The sequence below is a fragment of the Gopherus evgoodei genome, chromosome 5, assembly GCF_007399415.2.
Source record: "Gopherus evgoodei ecotype Sinaloan lineage chromosome 5, rGopEvg1_v1.p, whole genome shotgun sequence".
Classification (NCBI taxonomy): Eukaryota; Metazoa; Chordata; order Testudines; family Testudinidae; genus Gopherus; species Gopherus evgoodei.
In genome coordinates, this window is record NC_044326.1 from 79,916,256 (window position 1) to 79,935,661 (window position 19,406).

Here is a 19,406-nt window from a genome sequence, read left to right on the forward strand (position 1 = left end):
TTCCCCAAAAGATGTATAAAGGTTTTGTAAGGGAACATAACCCCCCCGTCCCCGTCTCGTTGAATAGAGCTTTGCAACTGTTTATATGGGATCTTGTCTTGCCACCAAAGACTTTTGGAGGTTGCTGTCACTGGTCGGATATTGTACCAGGGCCTTGATTGAAATAGTAAACTGTTAGTCCCTTCTGCAGAGCCCTGCCATTGATATAAGCATCTGTGATTTTAACTTATAATATTGCAACAATTATATGCTTTTAGCTTTATTAGTTTACAGGCCCATGCAAGCTAAATAAATGCAAAATAAAAGCCATGGTTTTAGTTCTCAAAGAAACTTGTATTACTGTGGCACTGGGTGTGGAGAAACTAGATATGAGGAAAGCGGGGTATGGAACACTAACAAAAGAGGAACTAGGAGGGGACCAGGGGTCCCTTGGAGGCCAGTTCAGCTATAGGCAAACATAGTAGCTTTGCTTGCATACGGTAGATCACAAGGGAGGGGTCACAAGATAACCAGCTCAACACTGCCCAAAACACAGGATATCTGTTAAAATAGCTGCTAATTTGCAATATTCTATATGGTAATGCTTTTGCAATATGTAATCGCAACCAAGGGGTCATAGAACAGTCAGCATAATTAACAATAACTGGAAATACCCCAAGCTAAACTTACAGTAAATAACCTGCTGATTTGCAATATTAATTACTAAAAAAAAGGCAAATAACTTGTGTAATCAATATGATGTTTTGCGGTTTTAACCTTTATAAGCTTGGTGAAAATTGTGAAGGGCAGAGCAGCCTACCTCTTGCGTGAGGTTACGCTATCTCTCCCTGTATGCATACTTGTAATCTTGTTTTATCAATAAAGGTTGCCTCCGGCTGTCTGATTCAAATTAACTGGGTGGTGGTCTTTTCCACAACAGTTTTCTTGTAATTAATAAGAAGTTTGGCCAGGAACAGTAAAGCTCCTTCCACTCATTCATCCAAGGAATCCTGTTTAATGTCTCTGAGTTCTTGTCTCTGACTGAGTCAAGTGACCGAAATCAGCAAAGATAAAAACACTCTCCACTTCACATTTCCCTCTTAACTGCTGGCCACCTGCTAGCAGTCTCTGGAATTCATGAAAGCGTCAATTAATGTTTCTCCTAAATCTTTTTTCCTGTTCTTTTTTTTTCCTCATGAGAATCTGACAGCCTTTCTCCATGTACATTATATCTTCTATATTAACTAATTTTAGGATCCAATTTAAACTGCCCTTTTAAAACACTCCCCCCCACACCCAGGATAGCTCCTGCCTCCTTCACATATTTTTCCTTCTACACTGCTCCTTCCCTCTTTTCAACTTGCACCAGATTCCTCTTTTCCTTTCATGGTATTTTCATTGTTGGTGCAAGAACTTTTTTCTCTGCTTCCCTTGTCATCTGGAACAGCATTTCCGCATCTCCCCACTGCATGAACTCTATGGACCTAATTCTTATTTACATTAAGGCCCCTTTAAACCACTTTGGCAATGTAAAGGGGTCTTAAAGTGGGAGTAAATTACATTAACACCTTTTTAAAGCTTCTTTCTCTTTTATACTAAGTAATCAGGTCCTATATATTTTCAACTGTCAGTTGAAAACATTTCTCTATTCTCCTTTGTCTTTACCTCATTAAATGACAATCTGGGCCCAGAGGCTATATTCTAAACCAGTTTTTCCCATAAATCTGTTTAAGGCAGCAGTTCAGTTCCTGAGACCTGGCCATAACTCAGAAATAGTCGGTACATAGCCCATATGCCATACCAGCACCTCTCTGAAGCTGCTGTCTTCTCCAGAATCTCAGCTTTATTAAAAAAAAAACTGAACTAGACCTGTGCGAAAACAAAACAACACAATCAAATAACCCTCCCTATGCCCCAACCATCAAACCTCCAGTTATAGTGTGAAGAAAATCTCAAATCTGAAATGAAAATGAAAGGATGTCTGTGTGAGTCTGCACAGTGTGGAATAAAACTCTAAAGGCTTGTCTACCAGACAAGTTAGAACACAGTAAGCCAGGGTGTGAATCCACAGCACACCAGCTTGCCTCACAGTAACTTCTCATGTGGACATTGCTACAGTGCAGTGAATGTCCTGGAGGGTGGCTTGATGTACTATATTTTCAAGTAGCTGGTGCACTACTACTTGAAAGTGTAATGCTTCAAACCTCACTCCAGGATTTTCCCTGTGCTGTGATGTTACTACTTGGGAAACTGGTGCACTGTAGAGTCACATCCTGGCTGACAGAGCAGTATCTTGCTGTATAGACAAGCACTGATATGTGTGAACTGCCCCATTAATCTCAGTAAAAGGGTTTAACTCATGTGCCCCGTGATGATCATATAAATGTCTGCCATTGCTAACTATTTCATTCCTCATAAAAGAAAGGAGAGAGAAGATTACAGATCTGCACAATTTGCTATGAGTGTCTCATTTTGTGTACATGTAGATAGTGAGCCCAAGGAGCCTCATAGAGCTCATGGGCATGTCTTGCCAAAAGGGACCTTAAGTAGCTCAGTGCAGCCCAGACAGCAAGCCCAATTATGTTTTGAACAATCTATTATGAGCAACCTCTCACTGCTGTAATTCACATGGGTGGACGTTATTTTGTGAGTGGAGCTTGAAGAATACTATTACTTTCTCCCCAGTCCTCTCCCTGAATGTGGCCTTTCTGTACCTCCAAAGAACAGCCCTTGCCAAAGAGATAAGGCTACACAGGACTCAAGGTTCTCTGAACATTATGCGGTTTTTTGGGTACATGTTTCTACATCACATGTATTGCTATGGCGTTGCATGTGCCCAAATACCTTGTTGAACTGGGTGTTACTCAATACCTTTGTTAAAAGAAAAATCATGATTTCATTCCAGAAAACATCATTCTGCCTTGAGCTGGGCTCTTTGCCTCCTGTGCATAAAACTCTAGACATACATATTACATTATTTCTCTACCTAGCTAAGTCTTACGATATTAATTTGCATATATATTTGTTTAAGTCAGAATATTTTACTTTTAAAAAAAGTGATAATAGACAATTTACTGACAGTACTTTTTTTTAATTCAGCAACTGGCCGTGAGCTAGGTTTCATGTCACACGCTGCCAATATGCAAGGTGGACTTTGAAGATAGCTGTTTAATTTTTTCTTTATTTTCACTTCCCCCCTTTCAAAAGAGGGGGAAGTTTAGTATAAATAAACTGCAACTCCCAGTTGAATTTTAACCACAACACAACTGCAATATAGAGTCACTGTTACCCAGTGAGAATATTACAGTACATTGATTTTTGGAATCTATGCTTTTTTCAAATGTGGCACATTTCCTTTAAAAAGAGCTAATCTGGTCAAGCGAACAGAAAATCAATACAATTCTCCCTTAAGTTTTTAAAGTGTGATTTAAAAACACCTTTATAAACAACTGTCTTGCTGTTTGTTAGATCCCTAGAGGAATTAGCTAATTAGGGACCCAGTCCTATTAGATATTATTGGCCTCTTCTTGGAAGGTGTTGAGCTCCCTCAACTCCCACTGAACTTCCTCAGTGGAAGCTAAAGGTGCTAAGCACGTCACAGAATTGGGCCCTCTGAGACCATTTACAGTGTAACTGTTAACTATCCTCCCAAACAAACAAACAAACAGACCAGGCAGGCACAGGTGGCTTTTTGCCAATTTCTGATTTTGAAGATCAAAGGCTAATAAACTTCTAAGGGGATGATGGCTGTGCAACAGCCAGTAAGTCTTCCAACTAGACTGCTCCCTTCAACTTCTCTTTTTCAAATGAGATGTTATACTCCTTTTAATGGGACCTTTCAGAGCCCAACTGAAAGACACAAGTTAATAGGTGGTGAAGAAAATAGTTCAGACATGGAGGGCTTGTGCATGCTTCGATGCTCAGGATATCTGGTGAGCAACATTTAATTAAATTGTTTATTACCACTCTATACTTTAGTGAGTGATTTATTTGCCCTTTATTCAACTATTTCACTCCCACATAGAGCACACACAAAACAGTGAGTTCTTTTAACCTGTGTTCTTCCTGTCTATGAGTATTAATAGAAACAAGATGCTTTGCCAGGCAACCTCCTTATTGCTTTCAACCCTCCCCTTACCCTGATTCCACTCCTTTACTTCTTTTCAACTCCACTTTTCTGTGTGCTGCTTCTCCCGAACTCTTCCCCATGTGGCTATTATCTACTGACTGCCACAACTCACTCTCTCTCTCCCCTTTTATTCTTCCTCTTGACTTTACCTGGCTTTTTTTATCCCCTCACTCTTTCTCTACTCTCTTCTCCCGCTCTGCCCAGGGTCTTGCCAAAACAAAACTGACGCTATTCCACTCCTAACTCCACTCTCTCTCCTTCACTCTGGAGTGGCTCTAAGGCCTCCTTTCTACTGTGCTGCTCTAGTCCCTCAGCCTGTCACCTCAACTCTCTCTCCTCCTACCCGCCGCCCTCCTTCAACCAACTCCTACCTGCTGCTCTCCTTCACTCAACCCCTCCCTCTCATTTCATTTTTAACTTCTCTGGTTCAACTCACCTCCTAAAAGCATGTGTCTTGTTTTCTGTGGACAACATGTCCCCTAAACACTACTTGCATCTTCTACCATTGTCTTAGTTTCCCTTTCATTTTCTCACCAGAATCCTTCTGTAGGCTGTCAAGTATCAGAGGGTAGCCGTGTTAGTTTGGATCTGTAAAAGCAGCAAAGAATCCTGTGGCACCTTATAGACTAACAGACGTTTTGGAGCATGAGCTTTCGTGGGTGAATACCCACTTCCTCAGATGCATGTAACGGAAATATCCAGGGGCAGGTATATATATGTGTGCTAGCAAGCAAGCTAGAGATAACGAGGTCAGTTCAATCAGGGAGGATGAGGCCCTGTTCTAGCAGTTGAGGTGTGAAAACCAAGAGAGGAGAAACTGGTTCTGTAACTGGCAAGCCATTCACAGTCTTTGTTCAATCCTGAGCTGATGGTGTGGCTTGCCAATTACAGAACCAGTTTCTCCTCTCTTGGTTTTCACACCTCAACTGCTAGAACAGGGCCTCATCCTCCCTGATTGAACTGACCTCGTTATCTCTAGCTTGCTTGCTAGCACACATATATATACCTGCCCCTGGATATTTCCGTTACATGCATCTGAGGAAGTGGGTATTCACCCACGAAAGCTCATGCTCCAAAACGTCTGTTAGTCTATAAGGTGCCACAGGATTCTTTGCTGCTTCTGTAGGCTGGTTACTGCTGCTTCCTAGACTTCCTCTTCTACATCTTGATTTTTCTCCAGTTCTGCTCCCACGTTTATCTCCCCTTAAAACTTGCCAAGGGCAATACTAATAACATACCCCTTCCTGTTACTTCAAAGGGGTAACCTCTGTGCTTATTCTTACTGATTCCCCTGTTTTGGTCTTATCTTGCACAAATGCTGTAACCTTCATCTCTCCAATCCCTATTTTTCACTGTTCTTCCCTCCAATCTGTCCAAAACACCATTGGGATTTGTCATTTTCTTTTGCTGTTCAGAGCAAAACATCTTTTTTGTGGTCCTCCTTTAATCCGTTTGCTAAATTCCTGTCTCAGTGAAAAAAATTCAAGCTACTTATCCTGTTTTTCAAGGTCCTATGTAATTTCCCTCCATCCTACATTTCTGTTCGAATTGCTTCCTACCCTCCTTCTTGCTCCTACCTAGAGCTGGATGAATAATGGATTTTTTGCTTCACTGGCAAGTCTGAGGAAAAAAATCTCTTTGTTTTGGGTCAAATGAAACAAAATATTTCATTTTGATTTAAAGCCTTTTCTAATGTTCTCTACTGTTTTAAAATAAAATTAAAGATAATTTAGAAATGAAAAGTAATATTGAATACAAATAATTGAAAATCTTTACAAAGAAATCTTCAAAATGGAATACATCATATTTTTAGGGTTTTATTTACTGAAACAATTTAGCAAAATGGACACAAATTTGCAAAATATTTTAGTGTCATCCATTTTTTTGGCCTCCAAATTTTTTGTCAAAAACTTTTGCCCAGATCTTCCCCAATTCTTTCTTCTTACTTCTCCCACCATCTCATCTTACAGGTTTTGAGCCTGTATTTATGCTATCCTTGTGCTTTTAATAGTCCTCTACATTCTGCCAAGTTCTCTTTCCTTCTTCAGATCCCCCCACCTTAAAATCTTCTTCCAACATCTTCTTTTTTCTGTCTCCTCACCAATAATCCTTCCACACTCTCTCTTACCTCTTGCAACTTGTTTCTAGATATCTTTATAAGCTGTTTGGGGCAGGAATGGGAGTAGGAATTGAGGGAGCTCAACTGTTAAATGATAGCACTACCTGAATGATGACATTCAGTAATAACTGCCTCTTAAAACAATTTTGCTCTTTACAGAGTTCAGTGTCAGCCATTTGGCTATTAATTAGACACAGTTAACAAGAAAATATCCTTCTGTGGGAGTAGTTTTAGTTAATTACATTTTAGGGATAACCTGTTCTGTTACCGGAGAGTACTTATGATTCGGAAAGCAGACATTTGTGTACTCTGTTATTTATTGTATGTAGAGTACTAGTCAATTTGTATATAGATAAGAGCTAGACATTACATTTTAATTTGATTTTAGGATGAGGAAGGTGATACATAAAGATGAAGAGTGTTTGGAACTTTCTAAACGTATTTTAGCTTAATGGATTGGAAGAGGCTAACAAGACCAAATATGAACCCATCCTTAAACTGCAGGCTTTGCACAGAGCATTTTAAATTATAGTTGCCATTTACTCTCCCTCACTAAGGTCATATTTGAATCCATCAGCCTTGATCTCTCCCCTTTTAGAACTGTGTGAAGCTGCCAAGCTATACAGTGTATTTTAAAATTAAAATTCTTAGGAAAATATAATTTAAACTGAAAATACAATGTGGAAATAGGCAGTTCCTCTGGACTGGGATGCAGGGGAAATATTTTCATTTGCTTCAACAGAAATATCAAAATTCTATTCCTTAACAAAACTGTGAGTTGTTTAAAATTTTCCTTGGGCTTACATTCATTATTTTCACGGTGAAAGCAAATTTTATGAAGGAAAAAAAAATGACAAAACCCCACAAATCTGTGCCCCGGAGCTGCCTTTCATTTTTGTCAGAAATGTGAGGCAGAAAAGAACAATATTTCCTGGCATTTGTTGAACAATAAAAGCATCCAGGTGGATCTTGTTAATGTTAACTTGTATTGTTCAGAGATTCACCAATGAATGAGAGAAATCAGACCAAGAGTCATACAGGTTTCCAGAATCTGCTCTTTTCAACCAGTTTTCCAGGAAAGCTACTTTTAATCACCATTTGCAGCATCTGATCTGTGTGTGACTGCCTTTCTAAAAGAAACACAGTAGAAGCTTGGGGTCAAATTCATATCTGGTGTAAGCAGCATCTGCTTATATCAGCTCAAACTTGGCTAAAGTAGTTGGAGTCTGCAATGTCTGCTATAGGAGGACTCTTAGCACTAAGTTACTGGATTATCTGCAAAAGATTTTGCTTCTTTAAACTGGTAAAATATGATTTCTCCTCACTCCCCAGCTTTAGTATTTTGTATAGTTCTAATATGCTTGGTTATAAGCCTAGTCCCAGTGAAGTCAATGAAATGTTTGATATTGACTTCACAGTGACCAGGATTTAAGCCTTTGAAAGCACAGGGGTGAAGAGAAGGATGGAGTTTTACTTTTGTCCCTGGCTGTTGTGGGATTAGAAGTTGGACCTTTAATGTTAACTTTTGTCATTTAATTTTCCTTTTAGTTTTTGTCCTGAGTTGCTCTTTTACAGCAGTATTTCAAAACAAAATGGAACTCAAAGTAACAAAACATGAAACTACAGACTGACTGATTTGAACAGTATATCTTTGGCACGATATCTAGTAATAATGGCTTTATGAGAGTGGTTATGTGACATCTTGACAGTGTGTGGTAAGGAGCTGTTAAAAGGGGTAAAATGGTGACACATTAAATAGCATCATACGAAGGAGTTACTGCTCATGGACAGAAACCAATTGGCAATAGATAAATTTCAAATATTAAGATCTATGTTTTATTATTACTGAAGGGGCTAGTTCACAATAGTACAATAATTTAAAAAATAACAAAGCCGTTTTTGAGTTATAGGAATTAATCTTTAATTTGGAATTGCACAAATCTATTAATTATTGTTAGAGGATATTTCTATTCCTTTAAGCGTCGTTCTACTTTGAAAATTATCGATGGTTACATATTTGGCACAGCTCAGTTTTACCTCCACTACCAATGGCACCAGGGCTGCACTACTATGTATACTTGCACTAGCTCTCATGGAACTACCAGTGTAGGAAAACCAGCGGAGGAATTATAACCCTAGTCATAGTGTAGATATAGCCTGTGATGTGGATGCATTTGTATGATTCCTGGCACAATGTAGATTTAGTACAGCAAAGTATTGCAAGCAATTCGGAGAGTCTCCAGGGCAGGTTGAGGCATTCTGTAAAACTTCAGAAAGCATCTCAATCAAAATTGCATTAGAAATAATGACAGCATTGCTGCCTGCCTCAAATTTTTATAAGACAATGGACAACCCTCAAATATCCAGCTGAAACACATCACCAAATTCATCCATTTACTTGTCACCCATTACAATTTTCCATTCAACAACAAACACTTTTTTCCAAACCATGAGAACAGCCATTGTACTAGGATGGCTCCCCAATATGCCAACCTCTTCATGGGCCACCTTGAAGAAGCATTTCTGGACAAATGTACCACAAAACCAGTGATCTACCTGAAATACATAAATAATATTTTCATCCTCTGGACAGACAGCTTAAACTCCCTCATAGATTTCCACCACAACTTCAACAACCATCACCCATCCATTAAATTGTCTCTAGAACAGTCTCATACTACTGTCAATTTCCTGGGCACTACAATCAGCTTCAACAGTGGAAATCTACAACTATATACAAGAAACCCAAGGATCACCACACTTACCTTCACAGATAATCACCCCAGACACACCAAGAAATCTGTTATCTACAACGTGGAACTCAGATACCAAAGAATATGCACCAAGAAGAAAGTCCAGCATATACACTTAACATACTTAAAACTGCTTTCCCCAAACAAGAACACGCCACCAGAAAATTAGAATGTGTCATGGAATGGGCCAACCAAATACCCCAAAGGAACCTACTTCAAAACAGACAGAAATCCCACTCTGACTGCACACCCCTAGTTGTCACCTCACTCCACACACCCTCTACCTGTCCAAGCTCATCATCATCAGAAGCAAGCTTTCCACAGATCAGGACACATCAACTCAAAGCGGCACCAGACTCTGCCAGAACAACATATGCAAAACTTTTAGATATATCTCCACTGCTATGATGACCAACAACCCCCACAATGCACCTTTCAAGATCCTACACATGGGTCCTACACATGCTTGGCACATGTAGTGTACTCATCCAGTGCACTAAATGGTCAAATAACAATTATGTGTATGAAACAAGAAAATCACTACACTCTTGAATGAACCTACACATTAAAATAATACAAAAACATATCATACTTTCCACAAAGCTGATCTCTCAGTCCTCATTCTCAAAGGAAAACTGCACAACACTTCAAAAGACAAACCTGGGAGCTTAAATTCATTACTTTGCTGGACACTCGCAATCATGGACTGAGAAGAGAGACTGTCTTTATGGCTTATTACAATAATCTATAACCCATGCATCCCCCTCATCCCTGCTTCCTCACTCCATGAATGGAGTGGTATCAATGGGCCACTTCACCTTGAATGGTTCCTTGAAATATGTGTTAACTACTTTTGCTGAACATTCTGTTTCACCTTGCATTTAGCTGTGACACTGTGAAGACAGGTCATACCCCAGAGTGACACAGTTACACTGAGCTAACCGTTGGTGTAGACAGTGCTATGTCAATGGGAGGCCTTCTCCCATTGACATAACTACTGTCTCTCATGGATTAACTATGGGAAGCTCTTCCATCAGTGTAGTAGTGTCTTCACTGAAGCGTTACAGTTGTGCAGATGAGCCGATGCAGTGTTTTAAGTATAGATCTATCCTGAATACATTTCCCAGATCTGAAGAAGAACTCTGTGTAAGCCTGAAAGCTTGTCTGTCTCACCAACTGAAGTTTATAACCTTTACTGTCCTTTCTAATACGCTGGGACCATCATGACTACAGCAACACTGTGTAGTAGAAAAAAATGTGCATTTCAAGAATGGATTTACATATTTAATAATTTAAATATAGCCATACGTTAGTGGATAGCATACCAAGACAATATTCCAACCAAGCTTTTCAATATAAATGTGAAGAAATCTACAAACATCTCACTACCTCTTTGTATACATTTCGAATTGCTGTGTTTTATTAAAGATAAAGTTGGGTGGAAAGCAACAATTATACACTATTATATTAAGGAAGAATTGCTAGGAATGTAGTTTTGAAACTGCATTACAAGTAGTCTGCTATTCACTTAAGATAAATAAATAGTGAAATTAAAAGTTATTAATAGACCTCCCCCAACATTTTATGTAATAAGACAGGCCTGAGTTCATATGTACTCATCAGTAGGCATCAGAAAGAATGTAAATGTATTTTACATTCTGAAGGCTATGTAGATGGGCTTTTACAACAACCTCTTATCTCTTTTGTTTTACAGGTAATTCACTATAAAATACATTTTAAAAATGTAATAAAATCTAATTACCCAGTTACAGCAGGCTTACAAAATTAGGGTAAAAAGTTAATATAATAAAATAAAATATAATAAAATGATAAAAATATGCTTTGTTGCAAAATCAATTATTTATGAAGGAAAAGAGATGGTGGAAAACCTGAGGCAAATATAGCTTTCTTTTCTTTTCTTTTATTCATGAAGCAAATATAAGTGAAGAGGGAGACCAAGAGCATTCCCTTCTCAACTGTCTTTTCCGTGGTTCTAAATTTTCAGTAACTTCCTCACTTTCCTCTCCTATCTATTTTTGAGTGTGTTTTGTATTATCATCCCTTGCCAAATATGACAGACTGAATGTACTGTGGTTCATGGCATCAAGGTATCTTTCTTTCTTCTACTATTGCCAATCCCAAGCATTCAAAAATCATGTCAGAACCCCAAACAGTCATGAGATTGATTTAAAACATTTTGTTATGGATTCTTTATACTGCCTTCTGATTTTTGAGCCTTTAGGTTATACTTGCTAAACAAATTTCAGAAGAATGAAAATTGAAATGAAAACTCATCCAATGATTCTTGATTTTATCAGCTGGGGCTTTCAAAAAAACACCAAATACTGCAAGGCATGACACATTCATGAGAGCTGGTAACACTGTGTTTTCCCTGCTAGTGTTTTGCAGATAAACTGTTGCTATGGAGCAATTGGATAAAAAGCAAATTAGGCCTTGTGGTCTAGAATGAGCTCAAGAATGGCCAAAGAGCCAGAACCTGAGAGTTGCTGAGCACCCTCTGAGAGCTCACAACACATGCAATCAAAGGAAGTTGTGAGTACTCAGCCTTTGTTATGGTTTAGCTGATAGTTTTGAGAGTCTGCAGTGGAAGTGGTATTATGGCTATTCTGTGGAAGGTGTGCTTGCTGAGGCTGTGTGCAATGGAGGTTGTGCAGTGGGTGAGCAATATGAGTGGGTGCAGAACCTGGTTCCAAATGAGCCCTGTGTAGCAGAGTCCAGAGAGTGTGAGACATGCATAATCTGAAGAGATCTAGCCTATAGAATCCTCCTGTTCCTTTTATGCCATATAGAGAGGCTGTGTAAGGAATCACATTGATTTCTCCAACCATTGGGTCAGAGCAGCCTCCAGGAAGAACTTTGAAGCTTCTATGTGCCCTGGAAAGAAAGATTCTTCTAGCCTGGGCCTACTACGTATCTCCCCAGAGCTACCTCTAGTAGCTAGTCATGTGCAGACAACTGGGGCTATGCTGAGGCTTTAGCTCCCCCCTAGATTTTAGAGATTGCATTAGTAAATAAAGGAAGCATGGAGTTTGGAGCAGAAGATCATTTATTTCACTTTATTAGAAGTGGAAAAATTTAGTTATGGTACAAAACTACTAATTGAAGACATATTCAAAAGTTTTTTAAATTATTTTTTAACTCTGGCACCCCCCCCCCCAAATAGGATTGTGTATATCCCTCTTACCCAGGCTCGGAGCAAGATTTATGCCATAGCGAAAGTGTGAGTAACAGAGGAAGTGCAGAGCATGTGCATCTCTTTGAGGGGAGAGGAAAATACCCAAAGAGGATTGGAGGTATGGACAAGGAGGAAAGCCACAAGGGCTATAGATCAAAATGCACGGTGATGGATCTGTTGACCAGTGGACTTCAACTCCTATCATCTCCCTCTCCACTGCATGTCCCCATCCTCCTGGCCGGGTAAGGAACAAGCCTGAACCAAGAAGCGGCCAAGCTCTGTTTGAAAGTGTCAGGGAGGCAGCAAAAATTCTGCAGGAATTGTATGCAGAAATCTGTGTGGAGCAGGCTGTGACTGCTGGAAATTACAGCTAGATGCAGGCCTGTGCAAAAATTCTGCAGGAATTGTATGCAGAAATCTGTGTGGAGCAGGCTGTGACTGCTGGAAATTACAGCTAGATGCAGGCCTGTGCAGGGCTTATGGGAAAGCAGCATCAGCTGAGCAAAGAGCCAGTGTAGAGGGGCCTCAATGAAAGAAACTAACTAAGCCTGGCTTGGAAATATGTAAGTGCCCATTTGCTTGGAACAGAGATTGAAGTACAGAGGGCACCCCAGATACTAGGCCTAAGGAGAGTTGACTCTCAACTGAACTGTCACAGGGGTCTAAATATTTACTTCATTGCTCATTTTGAACTATAATTGTTTAAGCCTCTGTATCTAGGGCATTTGAAACCTTTTCCTTTCCTATCAGCTGTAGTAAAATAGCCAAGTGTCTGAGTGGTTACAGGGACTTATCAGGGCTAATGCCTGCAAGGCCCAACTAGCTGCTGAAGTACTTACAGTGCTTGCCTCCAAGTGCTGGTACATTGAGCATGCTACTGGCATTCTAGGGATTTGGTGTATTGAGCAGCCTCAACACGCAGCCTTTCTATGAGAAATGTTTGCTATTAATTTAAAATAAAATAAAACATCCTGATCTCAAACAGCATCTGGATAAAGGGAAAACATTAATTATCCTTCCCTGTTTTTTGAAGTGATCAAAGTGGACAAAACCAGTGCTCACCAGTCATCAATTGTTAATGATAAACACCAGTTATTCAGTGCAGAACACTTGTACCACACAAGCTGAGAGCAGGGAGGACAATGCACAAGGCACTTAGGGATACTGTGAATCATGGGGAGGTTTACATTTCTGCATTTTTGATTTTAAGAAATGTAGAACCAGATGGGGGCTGATCTTTTACAGGTGGGGAACAAGAAGAGCAAAAGTAGACTTCACCACTCTTATGAGGCCCATATAAAAACCAGCCATAGTTCAGCCTCCCTGGGGGGGTAGGGATGGAGATGGGCCATGGTTTTGTTCTTTGTGCCAGCCCAGAGAGTGTGCCAGCCACAGTAGCAGAAATAGGCTACCTTCTTCTAGAGAACAGAGCAGCCTGTACATCCTATATGCACATAGATGCTTGTGGAAGGATTGTAACTCATTGAAACTATAAACTGTGTGGTTTCTGATTTAGGGAGTTTGTACAGAATTTGTTTAAAGACTGATGTCTGATAATGGAGAGTAGTTTGGCCAAATAGACAAATAATACAGATCACAAGTATGATCCTCAAATTGGTCTTGACACAACTAGATGAATTACTCTTCATAGACATTGCTCATATAGCCAACAGAAATGGATGGGGCTTGTATAGTAGGTATCTCTGGATTATACATACCAGCTTTCATGTTATGATGTAAACATTGCCTTGCGATCCAAAGCACAGGTGACATAAAAGGAGAAGATAGAGCTATCCCTGTAAAATGTGGATTGCTTTGTGAGACTGACAATTGAGGAGAAGTGGGAATCAAGAAAGCCGACATAACTGATCTAGAAACTTCCCATTTACACTGTGGAGAAATGTGATCAACTACATCAGTTCCAGCTAAGAGAGCCAGACCAACACTGGTATTGATCTCACTTCCAAAAGGCTGAAAATGTGTTCCACATATGGGTACAAAAGGAGCTTCAATCTGAAGGAAACTCAGAACTGAATTTAGATCACTTTTTTGGCCTAGAGTAGACAAAGCATATACATAAACTAAATCTAAACATGCCCCTCCAAAAACCACCCATGATAGGATTTTGAAATGTGCATCACTGAAATAAAGCAGTTTGTTAAAAAGGCAAATCAAATAAATTTAATGAAATAATCTAAATGTTGTTCAGTAATAGGTATAAGACTAGATGTTGTTCAGTTCTAGACTGACAGGTGGAAATGAGGGTGCTGGACATTGTGCCCTACAAAGACCTAGAAAAGCTATCCAGAAAATCTGTATTTTTTACTTTATATTAGTATTAATTCTATGCATACAGCTTCATTGAATTGGAGTAGCCTGCTTTCCCTGTTACTTTAATAACTAGTTTGCCACCCTGTAAGGATAATGTAGGCCTGTACCAATGCATTTTTAATTCACTCATTGCTATACTCCAATTACTTGTCATTTTTATTATGGTTGTCGGCAAGAACTGCCCATTCTGATGACAATTTGTCATTTCTATACAGCCAGGGATTAAACTGTCCTCCCAAGAAACACCCCTTGGTGAACAATTCCCTCAGAAGATTTTCATCTTCAAGATGCAATGAATTGCTTCTCCATTGCTTAATTGATCAAGTAAAATGACATGTCAAAACATGTTAGATGGTTTGTGATTTGCTGCAGAAACAAATATTTATATTTATTAACGTATGTCAAGTCATCATCATCATGGTACTTCCCAAAGGGACATGGGCTCCTTGCAAATTGAGCACCATTTGGACTGATGTCTGGTAAGGTAGTGAAGGTGGTTTGGTTATTTACAGTTTATGTCTATCACAGGCAGCCTTGTTGCACAACTGAAGCTTTTGAAGCCTCTGTGATCGCCAGCCATATAGCAACTGTGATGTTATCTGATTAAAATATGACCATTTAGATAATTTTTGCAACCACTATTATATATTTGCAACAAATCTTGAACAAAATGTGACATGTAAGATGTCTATGGAAAGGTTATGATTTGCTGGTTATGATTATACTATGTATATGCATGTATCATTTTTGTATTTGAAGTTATGAATATTGGCTCTACAACTGGATTTCAAATGTTTGCTCTTGGGGTAACGCCCACAAGGTAGTTAGTCAGCATATGGAGGGACTATTCAATTTAAGCGGCTCATCAAGGAACATTTAACTGACAATGGACCATGGGAGACGTCCGTCTACACTGAATGGACTGTCCTGCAAATGTGATTCTACTGTGTCTAAACCTTCATTCATGGACATGTGACTTGCCAATGTGATTCCAAACACTAGCTGAACATCTGTAATTTTTGACTAGCTATGCTGAGGGCTTTGTTTGAAATAACAGGTTTCCTTCCACATGGCAGAAGATATAAAAGGCCGTGGAAACCCCTCCATTTTGCCTCTTTTCTGCTCCAGCCTCTGGACTATGAACTTATATTAATGGAAGCATTCTAACCAAGGAATTGAGGACCTTGACTTGAGCCAGCAGCTTATTCCATTGCTGCTAACAGCCTGAACCAAGAACTTTGCATTTATTGTATGTATTTGATTCTTTTAATCAATTGTAACTCTCCCCCTTCTTTCTTTTTTATGAATAAACCTTTAGATTTTAGATACTAAAGGATTGCCATCAGCGTGACTTTTGGGTAGGATCTAAGTTATATATTGACCTGGGTGTGTGGCAGGTCCTTTGGGATCAGAAGAGCCTTTTATCTGAAGAGATTGGTTTTAAAGAACTACTTATCTTTAAATCCAGTGTTTTGGTGGTGATATCAGAACTGGAATACATGAGGAAACTGCTTTTATGACTTCTGATTAGCCAGTGTGGTGAAACAGAATTTTACTTTTGTTGCTGGTTTGATATATCTTAATGGACGAATAACCATTAAGGGTATGGGTTGTTTGCCCTGTTTCTCAGCAGTTTGTCCTGAATTTGGCATCCTCAGTTGCGACCCACAAGGCATGTTCACAGCAACATTCCTTAGTAAAAACGTTTTGGAGTTCATTCATCTTCCATTATAATATGTTCATACTGAGAAAGCTGCTAAAATCAAACCAGTGCTGCTGGAGGTGGTTGCTGGGTTCAGCTTTGAATATCCTCCTGGCTGGTCACATCCTACAACTTCAAATGAGGCAGCTGATGAAGATGATAAAAATAGAAAACATCAGTTTGGTGTTCTTCAGCTTTTCTCAGGGCCAAGAGTACAGTCTATACTATACTATAACTGTGGTTCTATAGATCTACAGCTTTGTAGCAAAAATGTCACAACTTCCCCACAGAGTCCATTGAAGGGCCCAGAACATAGCAGCAGCTGCTGCTGTATGCACATCCACATCTTTTCAGCAGCCTCCAGCACTGCCTGTGATGCTGCAAACATATTTGACAGATGCCAACTGCTCGATGTTCTGTACTGAGAGGTTAATACTGAGATGATTGCAATCTGGAGCTGGAGTCTGTTTGATGGTAGTGGCCAGTGAGTTAGTAACCAGATTAATTACCAGACAAATGCGTGATGCTTCTTGCCTGACTAAATCAGCCATCAGCTGCAGCAATTCACCATGCTAAGCCAATAAAACAATATCATCAACGTATTCAAGATCTCAAAGCAGAATGGTGTCCAGGTCAACACCACTAACAGCTGCTTCTGCAAGCTTATCCATCAACCAATCAATGCCAATATTGAACAACAATGGTGGCAGAACACAGCCTTATTGCACTTCTGTGGAGATAGGAAACCATGCCATGTGTGTGCAGTTGACTCAAATGTAGCTTTCTGTTTCATCGGAGAGCTCTTCCATCAAGGACATTATCTTCTCAGGGAGGCCAAGTTACTTTATCAGATCCCTCAAACTTGCTAGATGCACTGAATCAAAGGTCTGACGGAAGTCTATTAAAACTGCTGTGCAGAGCTTTTTAAATTCTGGAATTTTCTCAAAGTATTCAAGTATGCCAAATGTATCACTACATTTCTAGAAGGATATTTTTAGCTAAAGTATGAGAGGGACTGTGCTCATGACATAATGCCATATTGGTATTATAGGGATTATACTAATAGCTGTGTAAGACACTGAGTTAATGTGAATTAATCCTTTAGCTCCTGAATTCAGCAACTACAAAGCCTGCTACTTCACCACAGCCAAGGAGCTACTTACTTTCCAGTGGGAGGAAGGTAGCTCATGCAAATGAGGGCCCTACATAGCTCTTGCCCTTGCACTACTGATTCTAAGGACCTTTAAATCTCTCACATGTGACTGATAATAAGTTAGTCTCCAACTCTAGGCTTAAAGGACTCTGTGGTCAATTCTTTTGCCAGACTGTTTGAAAGAACAACTACCTGAGAATGGAGCTGTATCATCTACCCCCTTTGAATGGCAAAGTACTACAGGAGGAGCTGATTGTCAGAGTGCTTGGGGGAAGCCACAGTAGTACAGTGGGAAAAGCATCATATGTCGTGTATATAGTAGTGGGTTTCCTGTGTTTTATTTTGTTTTGTTTTTAAGGGATGGGAAGTAACTGAATCTTTGGGACATTTGTTCTCTTATCTTGCTTTTCTGATGAGTGAATTCTATCCATTGGTCTCTAACAAGGGGACCAATTTGCTAACACATACAGCTGTTCTAGACTGTGATCCTAGGACTAAGTCAACAACTTTGGAGCACCGATGATATATAAAATAGAGGTTCTGATCACAGGGCACTGGCCCTGATCCCAGTGCCTTTTCAGGTCAATAGTAAATAAGGAGTAAGTCTGGGCAGACGTTTTTGTAAGAGTATCAATATCTCAGACAAATTTCTGATTAAGTAATTACATTCTGACCATTATAGTTATCCCAGTAGTGTTAGTTGAAGAAGTTAATTTTCATTTCTCCTCTTAGGAACTTTATGTAAGTGCTGTTGACAGAAATAGCTGTCAGGCTGCAGCCCAGAAATAGCTGCATTTTCAGACACCTACAGATATCCTGTAAAGCTCTTAGATACTGCCGTCCATGAAGACTACTGTATACATGTAAGGGAACAATGTTGACCATAAATTGATGTACAGAGAGTTAAGGGACTGAGCCAAACCTAATTGAAGTCACCAGGAATCGTTCTGTTTACCATAAAGGGATTTGGATTAGGCCCTAAACTAGTAGGCCAAAGCATTCTAAAACTGAATTATTAGCTCTTCCTTGAAACTAACCTCTGTATGCTACACACATATTAAATGGTTTTGAAACAAAGCAGATGACAGAACTTTTGTTGTTTTAAGATTCTTGGAAATTAGTGATGCCTGACTTGCTGAATACTCAGGTGGAAATCCATCATCTGACAGGAAAACATGTTGTCTGATTTAATTAATGTGTTAAGAGAATGTAATCAACTTGATGTTTGCATTAAAAATAAATTATGACAATGTTAATTCCATTAGCAAATCACTTTCTCTCACAATAATTTATCTCTGAGAAAGGACATTAAATTGTCTAGACTGACTTCATCATTAATAGTTGTAGTTTATTGTGAGCAACAAAATGGTAGATGAAATTAAATGTTGATAAATGCACATTAAAAACATAATCCCAACAACTATACATACAAAATGATAGGGTCTAAATTAGCTGTTAGCAGTCATTGTGGATAGTTCTCTGAAAACATCTGCTCAATGTGCAGGGGCAGTCAAAAAAGCGAACACAATGTTAGGAACCATTAGGAAGGGGATACGTAACAAGACAGAAAATATCATAATGCTTCTATATAAATCATAGAATCATAGAATCATAGAAGGGACCTCAGGAGGTAGGGTGACCAGATGTCCTGATTTATAGAAACAGTCCCAAATTTGGGGTATTTTTCTTATATAGGCTCCTATTACCCCCCATCCCCGTCCCAAGATTTCACACTTGCTGTCTGGTCACCCTATCAGGAGGTCATCTAGTCCAACATCCTGCTCAAAGCAGGACCAATCACTAACTAAATCATCCCAGCCAGGGCTTTGTCAAGCTTGACCTTAAAAACCTCTAAGGAAGGAGATTCCACCACCTCCCTAGGAACCCACTCCAGTGCTTCACCACCCTCCTAGTGAAAAAGTTTTTCCTAATATCCAAAATTCCACATCTTGAATACAGGGTGCAGATCTGCATGCTCCATCTCAAAAAAGATATATTGGAATTGGAAAAGGTACCAAGAATGGCAACTAAAATGATTAGAGTT